This window comes from Peromyscus leucopus, chromosome 16_21, assembly GCF_004664715.2.
Source record: "Peromyscus leucopus breed LL Stock chromosome 16_21, UCI_PerLeu_2.1, whole genome shotgun sequence".
Taxonomy (NCBI): domain Eukaryota; kingdom Metazoa; phylum Chordata; class Mammalia; order Rodentia; family Cricetidae; genus Peromyscus; species Peromyscus leucopus.
Window position 1 is genome coordinate 8369399 of NC_051084.1, and position 16378 is coordinate 8385776.

General features: G+C 47.4%; 2 pseudogenes; one reads left to right on the top strand and one right to left on the bottom strand.

Annotated features, from left to right (window-relative positions):
- The first annotated feature begins 91 nt into the window (after nt 1–91).
- Nucleotides 92–9585, top strand: LOC114705834 (annotated as a pseudogene).
- A 3185-nt stretch (nt 9586–12770) lies between these two features.
- LOC114705852 lies at nt 12771–14634 on the bottom strand (annotated as a pseudogene).
- Between the last annotated feature and the right edge of the window lie 1744 nt (nt 14635–16378).

Consider the following 16378-nt stretch of genomic DNA (forward strand, 5'->3'; position numbering starts at 1 on the left):
CTGTGCCAGCCTCTGCTTCTTGTCTGCTGCCTAGACACCATGAACCTGTCGGAGATGTGGAAACCAGAGCTTGGCTTTGGGAGAGCCGAACTTAGAGCTGTGAGTGCATCTTGGAGCAGCTGAGCTCTGGGAGGAAGATTTCTGCTGGGTCCCTTAGACCTTGAGCTGTCCCCCATGAAGTCACAGTCTTCCAGAGCTGGGAGCAAAGAGAAGCAGGTAGGTTGGCTTTGAAGACTCCTGTGTGCCCGAGGAAGGAACCAGAGCTGAGATTGTGTTCAGTGAGTCCCTACAGGTCACATCCCTGGTGGCTGAGCCTGGAGACAGCTCACAGGTCCCTGAGTTTGTCCTTCTCAGGACCTTAGGCTTCCCTTTCCCCCACCCTTCTAGACAGCAGGTGGTTGGGGCAGACTAGGGTTTGTTTATGTTCTTTTCAAGCCTGTCTACACCATGCAGGGTCTTTATCGACGACAGAGACTATGAGGACAAAGCTGTTTGTGGACGTGTGTGTGTGTGTGTGTGTGTGTGTGTGTGTGTGTGTGTGTGTGTCACCTGCTGAGTGTAGGGTGTTGGCCTGGAACCATGGAGGGACTGGGCTGGGACTGAAGTGTGGACCAACTCCACAACCAAAAGCTGGAACAAGGCACTTGTGATGGGCACCACAGCCTTCTGGGAGACCTGTCTGTCTCTGAAGCTGCCCAGAGGATGCCTGGTCACAATTATGGAAGGGTAGAGGCACAGGCGGCAGCCATGCTGTTTTGAGGGATGGGCTGGACAGAGGCTGTATGTCTTGGGGTCATAGGCAGTATGTGGATAATGGAGAGCTGAGGTGATGGTGTCTACTCTGAGTTCCTCAAGGTGCTGAGAAAGGCAGGGCCTAGTTTTCTTGGTTGAGTTTGGCTGCACTGTGGATGGGGATGGGTGGGAAGGAAAGGAAAGGCTTCCTCTGAGATGACTTGGATGTCCCAGCTCCTTGGTCCTTGTTCAACAGGGCTGAGAGGAACCAGGCATGGAGGTTTGTCAGTGTTGGGCTGTCAGGGTCTTCACCCAGTTAGTATTGATGTGTTTTGTCTTGTGGGCTGACACCAGCCCTGATGATTCTCTCCTTGTTGATGTGTTCAAACTCTTGGTGTAACCTGCTTCTTGCCTCCTGCCCTGTCTTTGTCTATCATACCTGTTTTTCTCCCCAGCTCTGAGGACATGGAAAATTGCTTCCAAGATGCTCTGCTCCGCTATTTCACCTGCCTGTTTGTCCTTGCCCAGCTGCTTACCTGGGTGTCCACAAGTGAGTGTGTCCTGTTCTCTTTTCCCATATTTCACTTCAATGAGTGGAATCTGTCAGGGTCTTTAATGCTCAGACATGTGGGAGATTCCTTTGTATCTGGAATCCAGGATTTTCATAGTTTTCCCTTCACAGTGAATAGCAATAAAAATGTAGGCTGAGCATGTTAGCATTAGCTGACAATGGAAAGGCTGAGAATGGTAACTGTGAGTCCTTGGCCAACCTGACCTCCATAGCCACATCCTACTCTGGGAGCATAGCTGGGCACACGGCTTTGAAGCTGGCCGTGTGCCTGGGCTGTGAGGAGCTGTGGAGGCCAGTGTTGGCTGAAGCAGAGTGAACCAGGGTGGGAGAAGCAGGAGCTGAGTTTGGGAGGTCCTGAGGTGGGAGCAGCCCTGTGGGTCCTGGTGGGCATCGTAGAGTCAGCACTGAGCTTTGAGCAGAGCAGCAATATGGCTTTGATCCATGTAACAGGGTCACAGAAGTGGAGGTGGGAGACAGCAGGCAGGAGTCCTGGTCTGTTGAGTGGCAACAGTGGATTAGAGCCAAATGGAGCAGCACAGAGTAATAAGTAGCTGGTGGTGGCCCACAGTGCCTGTAGCTCTTTAGGGGCCCACAGTGCCTGTATCACAGTCCTCCAGTCTTAGAGGGCCAAGGGCTTTTAGAGTGAGACAGGTTATCTTTGTTCTTTATCAATAATTGACTGACGCTTCTGGGAATGCTAGTGGCTTTTTCACAAACATTGACTTGGGCTCCATGTATTTTATTTACTGTGTATGGGTGTTTTTCCAGAATGTAGACTATGTACCACCTGCATGTCTGATGCCTACAGAATCTAGAAGAGTGTTATAGACAGTTGTGAACCACCTTGTTCATGCTGGGAATTGAACCCAGGTTCCGTGGAAGAGTAACCAGTTCTCCTAACTGCTCAGCCATCTTTCCAGCACCTTGCTCTATGTTTTAAAGTTCACATGTAGTTCAGTGGAGAAAGATGTGGGCTGACAGACTGAATTCAGGGTTGGAGGTTGGTAGTTTCCTTGGTGAGGTCTAAGACTGACCAGTTAGACCTGTGTTTCTCAAGGTGTGTTCTCATTAGTCTTGTTGTGAGCATCTGCAGAGACCATTAGAAATGAATGATCTTGGGCCCACCCCAGACCTACTGAACCCGAGCTCTAAGCTGAGATCCAGCTACTTGAAAGGTACCCTGTTGACCTTGTACATGCAAGCTGGAGAATGAATGCACAAGTGATTTCTTTATGAAAGGGTCTAGGACCAGAGACACCGGCAGAATAGGAAGTTTCTACCGTGATTTATAGGCTACACTGCATAGTCTGAAGATTTCCTATATATTAGTCCTGGATGCCTAATCCACAATGCCTAGAACAACCTCATCTAGCCTTTGCCTCCTGCTCCCAGGACATCCCATGTCACACAGCTTTGACTCATGTGTCTTGAGCTTTCTTTCTGCTACATCTGTGTCCACAGATGAGTTCCAGGTGTTTGGTCCCTCAGACCCCATTGTGGCTGAGCTGGGTGGAGAAGCCACACTTCCCTGCTCCCTGTTTCCTGTCATGAGTGTGGAGAACATGGAGCTCAGGTGGTACCGAACCAGATTTTCAGAAGCAGTATTTGTCTATCGGAACAAACAAGAACAGAAGAAAGAGCAGATGGCTGAGTATTCAGGACGGACATCACTGGTGAAGGACCAATTCCAAGAAGGCAAGGCTGCTGTGCACATCCACAAGGTCTGGATATCAGACAGTGGTAAATATGTCTGCTTCTTCAAACATGGTCTCTTCTATGAAGAGGCCATCTTGGAACTGAAGGTGGCAGGTAGGTGAACTGATCCCTGTTCTAAAGATGTTGGGTGACCTGTGTGGGAGAAAACTAAGGGATCATGTCACTCGGCTCCTTAATTTATTGAATGAGGGGAGGTCCATGTAGAGCAGGCTGTCCTTGATCCAGATGTGTAGTGGAGGGTGATCATGAATGTCAGATCCTCTTTGCTGGGATCATAGGCATAGTCCACCATACGCGGCTCTGGTCCATCATTTTTACTTTTATTTAATTTTGATCCTCCATTTTTAAATGAGGAACAGTGACTCATTCCTACATCCATTAATGCAAAATGTGCTGGTCCTTGCTCTGGGGACCAGGGACACTGTCAGTGTCATATAAAATACCAGCTGTTGAAATTCATATTTTAGGGAGTAGGCAGAAAAATCAGAGTGCCCCAATGTTAAAGGATGATTAATGCCCCAATGAGAAGTCAATGTTAAATGATGATCAATGCCCCAATGAGAAGTCAATGTTAAAGGAAGATCAATGCCGGTGACAAATGAGTGAGTAGAGTAAGGAAGGCCCTCAGGGTTTAGTCTTTCATAGGGGGGAGCAGGGTGTGGACCTGCTATTCCAGGGGTCACAGGTGTGTGGCTAGTGGAGAGATGGATGATGATTTCTATATCAGGACCCCCAGTTCAACCCTCTTCTGTTTCCTCTGGATCTTGTCTTTGAACAAAGAGTGGCCTGTGCTCTGTCCCCCATAGTAGACCCTGTTATCTTTCTTCTGTTGGGCAACAGGGGCTCAACCTAGGCAGAAAACAGGTGTGCTTTTCCTGTTCAATTCCTGTGTTTCCATGAGAGGTTCCTATGAGACACATAGGTGATCCTGGGGTTCCTGAGCCCAAAGTGGCTTCTGGGGTCTTCACATGTGTCCTCCTGCAGTGGTGGGCTCTGTCCCTGAAGTACACATCAAAGGTCCAGAAGATGGTGGTGTGTGTGTGGTGTGCATGACTTCAGGGTGGTACCCGAAGCCCCAGGTGCAGTGGAGAGACTCCAGAGGGGAGAGGCTCCCAGCATCCTCTGAGAACCACACTGAGGATGATGAGGGGCTGTTCAGCATGAAGACAACGTTGGTGGTGAGAGACAGCTCTTTGGGGAATGTGACCTGTTCCACGTTCAATCCCATCTTGGGCCAGGAGAAGGCCATGGGCATGTTCATCCCAGGTGAGGGCTGTTCCTCACTCCTACAGAGCTTGGGAAGCAGATGGCCTTCCTGGAGTGTGCTGGGCTGACTGTCCTCAGGTGTGGCACTCACTGGCTCTCTGCCTGGGCCACAGAGCCCTTCTTCCCTCAGGCTTCTCCCTGGATACCAGCTTTTGCTGTGAGTGTGACCACGATGGGACTTCTGGTCTTAGGGTCAATCTATTTTCTCAGAAGAGAACATTTATCAAAGCTGCAGTTGCGGCAGGAATGGGAGAAAATGCGGCGTGAGCAGGAGTCATTCCAGCAGACAAAGGAGGCTGCGCTGAAGACCACAAGTAAGTCATGACAGCAGCCCAGGACTGGGCCAGAGTCCCTGGAAGATGCAGTGTTCTGGATCAGAGTCGGTGGCCAAGAAAGCCCAGAGAGCATGGCTGGAGTGCTGGGGTCAGGTGGTCTGCAGTTTAGACTACTAGGAAACAATTGTGTTTCCTGTTTTTCTGTCAAGTGCACAGACCCTGTCTTCTCCCTGTTTTTCAGGCACACTCCAGGAAGATCTTGGTGAGCCATGCTTTCCCTCCTGAGCCCTGGGTGTCCCCTCAGTGCCCAGTAGCTCACTTGACTCCTGTGTGTTGTTTTTCAGATCGGAGGAAGGCAGCTTACAGGGCTGGTGAGTGACTGTCCCAGTGTCCCATGGTTCCTTGTGGCACATGTGGCCAGGTGTGCCCTTTCCTTGATTCTAGACAGAATGGGGACCCCTTTGGGAGACATAAGAGGAAGGTTCAGGGAAGGGGAAGCCCAGAGCTGGAGGACATGAGACTCTTGGATGTGTCCTGTGCCCTGGATCTCACTCCTGTCCACAAAATTGTTGATTTTTTTCGGCTCCATTAGCTCTTGACTATTGTCTGTACCTGAAAACCAAACTACAGTATTTAAATTTCATTAAAGAAGATGTCTTAATTAGGTTTCTCTCTCTTTCTCTTTTTTTTTTGTTTTTTTTGTTTTTTTTTCGAGACAGGGTTTCTCTGTGTAGCTTTGCGCCTTTCCTGGAACTCGCTTTGGAGACCAGGCTGGCCTTGAACTCACAGAGATCCGCCTGCCTGTGCCTCCCGAGTGCTGGGATTAAAGGCGTGTGCCACCACTGCCCGGCAGTTAGGTTTCTCTTGCTGTGACAAAACATCATGACTAAATGGAACTTGGAGAGAGAAGGGTTTATTTATCTTACACATTTTCACACCACAGTCCATCACTGAGGATAGCCAGGGCGGGAACTCAAGGCAGGAACCTGTAGGAGGAACTGAAGCAGAGACCACAGAGAAAGGCTTACTTGCTTGCCTCCAATGGCTTGTTCAGCCTGCTTGCTGCTGCACTCCAGGACCACCTGTCCAGGGTGGCACTGCCCACAGTGGGCTGGCCCCTTCTAGAATATTCACCAATCAAGAAAGTGCCCCACTGTGTTGCTTACAGCCGTTCTGATGGGGGCATTTTATCAATTGAGGCTCATCCTCTGAGATGACTCCACCTTGTGTCAAATTGACAAAACCTAACCAGCAGAGGGTGTTTATGAGCAAATGAGGTCACAGATCCTGGAGTATGACCTCCACTGATTCCACAGTCAACCCCCAGGGAGTCTGCTTTCTTATCTCAGAGGTGTGGATCAAAGTGATGGGCAGAGGCTGGGCTGCTGACCTCGTGGGAGAGAATGGTAAACTGGATGCTCCTGGTGTAGTGATGCCTGGCTTTAGAGATATGTTACATGAGGCACACTGGGCACTTCACCAAGAACTCACTTCCTGTCTATGTTTTATACACATTCTCCCTTTCCAGCACATCTCCAAATATAACTTTTCAAAAAGTGCTGATGGCACAATGTTTTTTGGCAATCGTAGATAACTTTATTTTCGAACATAGTTTCCCACACATCAAGTGTCTGAGTTAGGGTTTCTATTTCTGTGAAGAGACACCATGACCATTACAACTCTTAATTTTATTTTATTTTTTTAAATTTTTTTATTTTATTTTACAATACCATTCAGTTCTACGTATCAGCCATGGGTTCCCCTATTCTCCCCCCTCCCACCCCCTCCCCTTACCCCTATCCCACCCCCCATTCCCACCTCCTCCAGGGCAAATCCTCCCCCGAGGTCTGTGATCAACCTGGTAGACTCAGTCCAGGCAGGTCCAGTCCCTTCCTCCTTCCTCCCATCCTGAGCCAAGTGTCCCTGCATAAGCTCCAGGTTTCAAACAGCCAACTCATGCAATGGCACAGGACTTGGTCCCACTGCCTAGTTGCCTCCCGAACTGATCAAGCCAATCAACTGTCTCACCTATTCAGAGGCCATGACAACTCTTATGAAGGAAAACATTTAATTGGCTTGCTTACAGTTCAGAGGTTTAGTCCATCACTGTCATGGCAGGAATCAAGGCACCAGGAAGGCAGACATGGTCCTAGAGAGGAGCTGAGGAGAGTTCTTCCATCTTGACTCACAGGCAACAGAAGTGGTTTGTCTTACTTGAGCATATATGAGACCCAAAGCCTGCCTCCACAGGGACGCACTTGATTCACCTAGACCAACCTACTCCAACAAGGCACACTCCTAGTAGTGCCACTGCCTTTGGGGGCCGTTTACTTTGAAATCGTGACAGCAGGGTTTTGATTATTAACAGTGAAGATGAATAATTATAGAATGCTTTTATTTTTGTTATTTTAGTTATTACATTTTGGGTTTTGAAGTAAAGTCAGCCAGCTATTTGACAGCTAAAAAGTCACACATCACAGGATCAGTGGGGAACCTAACCTACAACACCATCTTTCTCATCTGTGATCCCGAGAATTTCCCACAATTCTCTGCTGCCTCTGCATCTTGCAGGAGTCAGCTCCTTAGAGTCCTCTGTCTTCTTGGGTAAAGCCTCACCCTAAATGGAAAGAGGACAGGTTAGTAAACTGTTCTTGGGCTGTTCTGATTGAGTTCTCAGGAGAATATGTTCCTTTACAGCCTGGAGGAAGGCCCAGCTGTATGCAGGTACGTGACTCTTGTAGAATGCTGTGGTCTTGGCAGAAAACGTGCCTTAGAGTTTCCTGGGCTGTGATGAAACACCATGACCAAAGTCAACTCAAGGAGGACAGTGTGTATGACTCACCCTTCCAGTCCATCTCCACATCAAGTCAAGGCAGGAAGAATCACAGGGCAGGAATCTGGACTTAGGCTGATGCAGAGTCCATGGAGGAGTGCTGCATACTGGATTGCTCCTCCTGGCTTGCTCAGTTGCTTTTCTCATATACTGTGTGACCACTGTCCATGGATGCCACTGCCACCATGGCTGGGTTCTCCCATATCCATCATCAACCATCAATCAAGAAAGTGCCCAAAGGACCTGCCCACGGGCCAGTCCTATGGAAGCATCTTCTCAGTTAATATTCCTTCCTCTCTGGTGACCCCACCTGGTGTCAAGCTGACATAAAGGCTAGTCAGCACAGTGTAGTTGTTGTCCTCTGAGCTGTCAGAAGTTTTGACTACCCAAAGGAGACCTGCACCAGACTGGGCCATTAATTTTCTTGCATGGAAGTAGGGATGGACTCATGAAGTCCCTTTCCCATTGATTTACAGAGAATTATTGATTAGGAGAGAAGAATCACAAGGCCCTACCTGTCCTTCCCAAGATTGTCTGTGTAAGATTATGTGTGTCTCTATGTATGCATGTCTCTCTGTGTGTATGTGTGTATATGTGTATGTTTGTGTGTATGTGTATGTCTCTGTGTGTTTATGTGTGTATATATATATGTGTGTGTGTGTCTGTGTGTGTGTATATGTGTGTGTCTCTCTCTGTGTGTATATGTGTATATATGTATGTGTTTATGTGTATGTGTGTATATATGTGTATGTGTGCATCTTTCTGTGTGTATTTTTGTGTGTCTCTCTGTGTGTATGTGTGTCTCTTTGTGTGTGTATGTGTATCTGTGTGTATGTATCTGTGTGTATTTGTGTGTGTGTTTGTGTGTGTGTTTGTGTGTGTGTTTATGTGTGTGTTTGTGTGTGTGTGTGTGTGTGTGTGCGCGTGTGTAACAGGTACATTTCCACCCATCTCACAGTTCTGTGTTTCATAAGACAGCCCTGAGCAGACAGGTGTAGTGTGTGAAATCCCTCACATGACCTGTGCTTCTCTTGTAGATTGGCGCAAGAACACTTCCAGGCCTGTGAGTGACTTTGTCTTCCTTAGGGACCCTCTTCCTGGACTTCCCATGGCTCTGGTCCCTCCTTCAGTCCCCTGTGGTGATCCAGGTGGTGACAGTTTCAGTGGTGGTGGTGTGGGAGGCAGAGGACAGCCACTAAGCTGGGTCTGGCTCTCAAGGGCCCTGTGACCTTGTAAGCCCTGGTCAGCCTTCTGTTCCCTTCCCTGCTGCAAGCCATGGGTTTGAGCCACAGGCTCTTCTGTGAGGGACTTGTCCCCCTAGAAGAAGCTAGAGCTTTTGAGGTGGAGGTGGGACAGCTGTGGCCTTGTTTGGGCTGGAGAGGACCTCCTATGATTGGAAACTCTCTCACAGGGTCTGTCACTCTGATCCAGACTCTGCCCATGCCACCTTGCCATCTCCAGGACAGGATGAGTGTGACCCGGAAGGATACTGATATGCACTGGATAGCCCCTTCAGTGTGTTGGGCACTGAAGGCATCTCCTCTGGAAGACGTTACTGGAAGGTGAAGATAAAGAATGGAGTAGCAGCACGTGGACTCTGGCGTCTGTACAGAAGACGTGGAGAGGAAAGACTGGCACTCAGAGTGTCCAAAAAAGGGTTTTGGACTGTGGGGCGGTCTAATAATAGCTATTGGCCTATATAGACAGAGGGAGGGCTTCATTGTCCCTTAGACAAGCTCCCCAGAGTGTGGGGTGTTTGTGGACTACAGTGAAGGTGACATTTCCTTCTACAACATGAGTGACATGTCCCACATTTTCTCCTTCCATGAAGCTTCCTTCTCTGGGACTCTTTTTCCATACTTCAGGCTTGAGTCTGGAGATGTTTCAATGATTCTCAGCTCTATGGCACATGAGTCTGAGTGGAGGGAGGGAGAAGGAAGAGGGGGAAGAAGGGAAGGAGGGGAAGAGGAAGAAGAGGGGAAGAAGAGAAGAAGTTATTGTTTGGTCCTTTGGAGGAGTCTCTGAGTCTCCCAGGGCAGGCCTCACCCAGGCTCTAGAGTTGTTGACTCTCTCCCAGGTGAAGAATCCCCATTCCTCTCTCATCCTGGTGACTTTTTGTTCCCATAGTGCAGATTCAGCCTCTAAACTGTCAGTGTGAATCCCTGTGGGTCTGTAGAAGCCACAGGCTAAGCTCCCAGATGAGTCCTGGAATGACTTGGGGCCATGATCCACTGCTCTCAGGTGTGACTGAGACTATTGGCGGTGGGAACAGGAGTCCATGCTTTGTGTCCAGGCAGCAGATGATGAGCCCCGACTGTTGCTCCAGCTGATTGAACTATGGAAGGCATGTTCCTTTTTGGTGTTAAATAGCATTTTCTTGGGTTTCATTACCATTTGGCATGAAATGGACCAAGGATGAATGGATATTGTTTTAATTTGTTCATCTGGCCATGGGCTCCTAGGGTCTGTTCTATGTGTTGGGTCTTGTGACCAGTGGCTACAGTGAATGTGATGAGCAGATGTCTCTGATACCTGAATTCCTGTCCTGTGGATTTGTCTTAGTAGTGGGATTACTAGATTATAGATAGTTCTTTCAGGACCCTTCTCTGTGGGCAATAACCTGTTCATCAAGTCTCCATGAACCAGCCTTATCATTATATCAGTCTGTCAATGATTTCTTGCATAAATTCTTTGATTTCTGTATTTCAGTCTCTTTTCCTACACACACACAACACACACACAACACACACACACACACACACAAATACACAAATACACACATAAACTATGACAATTCATATTTTCTAAGGTTTGGTTTAATATATTTTAACTGTTATTGTCTTTCTATCTCTTTTAAGCTATGTATATATGTATCTATGTTTTCAAACAGGATCTCTTGTAACCCAGGCTGGCTTGGAACTCTCTGTAGCCATGTGTGGTGTTTTGAATAAGAATGTCCCTATAGTCCCATATGTTTGGATACTTGGTCTGCGGTTGGTTGTAGTGTTGGTAGGTTTGGGATGTGTAGCCTTGAAGTGTGTTCACTAGGGTGAGCTTTGAAGATTCAAAACTTGCATCATTCCCAGCTTGCCCCTCTGCTTTCTGCATGTGCTTCAGACATAAGATCCCAGTTCCTGCTCCAACCTCTGTCTTCTGCCCTTCATCATGGACTCTTGTCCCTCTGAACGATGCTGACAGAACAAGATGGTGCAAGAGGTTCCTCCATCTGTCCTTCTTGCTGAGGACATTTCAAATTTAGCTGGAATTGATTCTCCTTGATGGAGAATCCCATGGAAAATAACCCGACTGTTAATAGGAACCTGAGGTCAAGATGCCCAGCTAGCTTACCTCAGCTTCTGTTAAGCTACATTTTTGTGTGAATGCCCCCCTGCAGCTGCTGAGTGAGATGCCAGGATGTGTTTTTTCAAATTCAAAAGCACCACACTCTGGACACTTGGGGCTTCATCTGGGTCCCTGTGACCTGGGTGTTAGTCCCATCTGGGTCCCTGAGTGCCTGATTGTAGTCCCATCTTGATCCCTGAGTGCCTGGGTTTGTAGTCCCAGCCAGCTGGGATGGAGACTTTCAGTTGGGTGTGAAGTGTCTGAGTGGTCCTCTCTGGTGGGCTCCCATTACACACTATTCCAAATATACTCTTCCTTCTATCCGTTGCCTGGTCATGGCATTTTAGTACAGCGATGGAGAAATAATGGGTCTAGAAGTTGTACTAGAATTGTGGGTCTGTTTGCCTCACAAATTGAACGACAGTTTGTGTTGCCTATTCATTTATGTCAACTTGACACAAGCTGGAGTCATTTTGGAAGAGGGATGTAGTGTTAATTGAGGAAAGGCTCCATCAGTTTGGTCTGTGCACAAGTCCTTGGTCATTTCCTTAATTAGTGATTGATGGGGAGGGCCCAGCTACTGTGGTGGTGCCTCCCTGCAGTGCTGGTCAGGGTGGCTGTAAGAAGCAAGCTGAGCAAGCCTGGGGGAAAGCCTGGGAGCCCTCTCTGCCATGGCCACAGCCTCAGCTTCTGCCTCCAGATTCCTGTCTTGTTTGAGTTTTCTCCCCTGACCTCCTTTGATGATGGAAATGCAATTGAAATAAACTCTTCTCCCATGTTCTTTATAGTCATGGTGTTTTATCACAACACAGAAACCCTAATGAGACAGAATGCATATGGTTTTCTTTGGAAAATATATTGTAGAATCAAGAAATTAAGTACTGAGGATATAACTCCATGGTAGTGCATTTGACCCTCATGTGAGGCCCTGGGTTCAAACCTCTGTAGTTTAAAATAAGACAAACAACAAGAACAACCAAAAGTAACCAGTATTTCCCAAGTTAAACGATTTCTCTTTTGGCAGGTATACATGCAGCACACTCATACATAAATGCAAATGAAATAAAATTAAAAAGAATTCATCTTTTATTTTAATGCCAGTTTATTGATAATTGTTTCATAAAGTTATAGTTTGAAAAATTGAATTTACTTTTTTTGTGTAGCCTGTGAACTTATGTTTATATTTAATGTAAAATGTCAATTGTACTTTGTGCTATGTGAAAAGATGAAATTCAAATTTCAGTATCCATAAATAAAGTTTTATTGGAACACAGTGGTGCAACTCATTTTTATAATATGTATGGCTGCCTTGGAACCAAGAAGACAGAATTGAGTTTTGAGATGGAATATAAGTGGACAAGAATGTGTATTTTTTCTGTTCCTGAAAATTTTAACTGGCCTTTAAAAGTACTATTTTATTTAGCAATTCTACTGAGCCTTTTAAAGTAAAAACTGGAGTTGTGGGAAAGTTGGTTTCATGGTTGTGCAGAGTAAGGTATGGACAACATCTGGACTCCAGCGTCTCCTCCTACAGATGCTCAGGCTGACCACAGTGTCCACCATCCTCCCCATTAGTCCTTTTGGGTAGCTGTGAGAGGGAGGGGACTTCAGAGTGAGGGAAGATGAGGGAATAGAGGGCAAGATGGAGGGAGGAGAGGGGTGGGAATGAGGGTTGGAGAGAGGGAAGAGCTTTGGGGGCATTGTCTTGGGGAAGGACGAGGAGTGTGTGGTGGTGGGTTGGGTCTCAATGAGGCTGTATGCAGAAGAGGACATGGGAGTGAGGGGAGAGAATGTGGTGGCCTGGCCACAGCTCTACCATTCCTCAGCAAGTGCCTAACAGGGAAATCAATGGAACCTCCCTGTCCAGGCCACACTGTCACAGTCAGGCCACAAGGGGGCAGCAGAGGTGGAGGAAATGCAGTTGAGACTTCCTGAGTGGCACATACATAACTTATTTTCTTTTTTTTTTTTTTTACTTGAGGAAAGTATTTTATTACAGAACAGGATCTTATAGTAAGCAAGGCAACATTAGATCAACCATTTTAGAATATTTTTAATGAAGTATAGCTTTAAAACTGTAATAAAGATGAACGTAAATCTAACATGCTCTTCTCTTCTTGTAAATGGGATGATGTAGAAAAGCAAAGCTTCAATGTATAGGGGTTGGAACCATTTGGGACTCGGATCTGGTAGTGGTTGAGTGCAGTGAGGGCTTCCACGGCTTTGTCAGTCTTGCATTTCCACTCCAGCAACCCGAGAGGGTTTTAGCAGAAGCTTTCCTGTCGTACACTTTGTATTTGATGAATGGAAGGACTTGTGGTCGTTACACAACTTTGTGAAGGTCTCCTCTGTGACACACAGTGGAACATTATAATAATGCAGCACACAGGAGGGTGGCTGGATTATATTCTTAGATGCTTGGCCAGCACTTGTAAAGTGATTATTTTTACTCATTGCAAAATCTTTGTAGCTACTTGTACCATCCTCCAGCTCAAATACTTGACTTGGAACAACTGAATGTTGTTTAATACACAACATTAAGTCTTTTCCCAAAGAGTTTGACATTATTAAGGTTGTGTGACAGCTCTTTCTACAGCATACTTCATCACCATTTCTACAAGTGCTGTGCCAGGATGTCTTCATAAATTTTACCTTTTCGATATTTCCATACAAGCAGAACAGTTGAAGACTCTTGAACAATTCATGTTGAGCTGGTGTAATCCATGACCATGACAACGGAGCCAGAGGACTTCCTCCATGCATGTAGAGGAAGAAGCTTGTGGTAATGATAAGCAACAAGTGCAGCTGTATCTCTAGAGCCCATCCTGTAACGCTTGGTAAGGCAACAATGGACCATCGATCCATAGCCATCATGTCTAAAGAAGAAGGATGATCTCCCAAAATGGCTTGTCTCTGGAGACCTTTCCTCTATCTGAATCATACTATAGCTTCAACAGCAACACATTTCAAAGTGGGCTTCTTTCAAGAAGTTTCAGCATAAGCAACAACAACCTCGTCTTCCCAAATAAGGTTTAGTGTAGTCCAACTGTCATTGTCATTCCTAGTCACATTTAGACGAGTTGCTTGCATATTCGATTTTTAGTGTGCAACATCCGGCATATATATCAGCTCCATTGAGTGCTGCTTTAGCTTTTTGGGCACAAAGGACCGACTCAAACTCAACCATTGCTTGCATCCCATTTCTCTTGAATATAACAATACGTTGTACTTTTCCAACAGGTTGCATACTGTATATAGAACATCCACCGTGATTGGATAAAGAGGATTCTGAATGGAGAGCAGGAGAACTTTGTTGCCCCCTGAGGGATCATCAGTGTTTCCTGGCGGGTGATTCTTTTACTTGCAGAATAGTTGAAGAAAGCCTGTTGGCCAGCATTGTACACAGCTCATCTGCAGCAAATGTCACACACTCTTTGGCACTATCGACATTTTCAAACTCCACTAGAGCCTGTCTTTAAACAGCATCATCATCACGTAGCATATTGTCCCAAATTTCTCCAGCGCCTCCACAAGGTCGGCTTCCACCACCGACTCACAGAGCCCTGGGCATGCACAACAGGGGAGACAGAAACTTGATGATGACTTCCACCTCCTTCCATGGACTGGGGCACGCTCCGGGGGCCGCCGCCGCCGCTGCCGCCTTCGTCTCCGCCGCTGCCTCCTTCATCTTCATCGCCGTCGTCGCCTTCGCCCTTCTTCTTGTCCGCTGTCGCTGTCGCTCCCGGCCTGAGCGTCGCTCCTGGCGAGTCTCGCTCTCCTCCGCCGAGTAGCCGATGTCTCCTTCCTCGTCTTGAGGCGCTTGCCTGGCTCTCGAACTCCCGGTTCCTCCTCCTCGTACGTCTCCTCCTTCGGGGAGGAGGAGTGGTGGAGGAGGACATGGCAGCGCCAAGGTGGCGGCGTGGGAGCCGAGCCTCAGATGTCGCCAATCCGTCCCCGCCGCCTCACCGCTGCTGCTGCAGCCACTCTGCTGCAGCGCGCTCCAGAGCCCGTGGCTGAGGAGGGAGCGCGGACTGAGGGATGCTTCTCTTTATCTCCCAGCCGGCCTCCCTATATAATTTATATACACATAATTATAACAAATTTATATACAGGTTTATTTTATTTTACTATGTGTATGTGTGTATATATCTTTGTGATATGCCTGGTGTGTTCAGTTTCCTCCAGCCGAGGCCCCAGAGAGCACAGGATCCCAATGAGGTGACATAAAACAAGTTGATTGTGGTGGTATTGTGTTCCCCAAAATACTGTGCACCCTAATAAACTTATCTGGGGTCAGAGAACAGACAGCTACTAGATACAGAGGCCAGAAAATAGTAGCACTCACGCCTTAATCCTAGCATTCCAGAGGTAGAAATCCATCTGGATCTCTGTGAGTTCAAGGCACATTGGAAACAGCCAGGCTTGGTGACTGAGCTTTAATCCCAGGGAGTGATGGTAGAAAGCAGAAAGGTACATAAGGCATGAGGACCAGCAACTAGAAGCTTTTGGCTGGTTAAGCTTTCAGGCTCCTAGCAGCAGTTCAGCTCAGACCAATTCTGGATGAGGACTGAGAGGCCTCCAGTCTGAGGAAAGAAGACCAGCTGAGGATCCGGCGAGGTGAGGAAGCTGTGGCTTGTTCTGTCTCTTTGATCTTCCAGTGTTCACCCCAATACCTGGCCCTGGGTTTGTTTTTATTAATAAGAATTCCTGCTACAGTTGAGAGTCAGGCTCTTAAGTAGAAGTTCTAATGTACCCCAACTCCCTTCACCCCCAATTAGTGGAGCACTGTCCACACCGATTTCCCACTTGGGTGATCCTCCATTGGGTTTAGATGGCTTTAGGGGTAGCTCTAACTGCTGACAGGGTTTGTCTCTGTATGCGATTGACCTGGGTAGGGTCCCATCCATCGCTAACTCTCCAAATATCACAGTCTAACACCAAACAAACAAACAAACAAAAAACAAAAAACAAAACCATGGGAATGAAAGAGAAGGTGTTCAGAATAAAGTGCCTGTGAGCATGTGCCTGGGGATTTGTCTGTGATCTCCTTCTGGGAGGCTCTGTGGTAGGAGAGGCCCAGGCTGTCCAGCATGCAGGATGGTCAGAAAATCCTCCCTGGCTGCACAGTGCCTTAAACTCACTGTAGCTATGGTGACCTGAATTCACCTCTTCATCCTTCTGTGTCCTCACCTGAGTCCTGGGGATTAGAGCTACAGCACACCTGGCCTTTGCTCTGGGCTTCAGCTGCAGCAGGTCCTGCACTTGAGGGCTCTGAGATCTCGGCTTCCAGCAGGAGAGTTTGATTGGCAGAAGCAGCAGGGAACATGCTGATGTTAAACCCTGAGATGGGCTCTGGGCGTTTGGCTCCTCAGCTCCAACCACTGTGAGTGTCACAGTGTCACACATGGCAGGTGTTGCAGCTCTCAGGCTAGAGTGCCAGGACCCCTGACTGATTAGAAAGATTTATTTTGTTTTAATTATGTGTATATGTGTGTGCCTATGTGTGTGTATGTGCATGTGTGAGTGCAGGTACACATGGAGGCCAAAAGAGGGCGCCAGATGCCCTGGAGCTGAACTGTGGTCAGTTACAGAGTTGGGGGTCCTCTGCAAGAGCAGTGGGTCTCTTAACCTCTGAACTGTCTC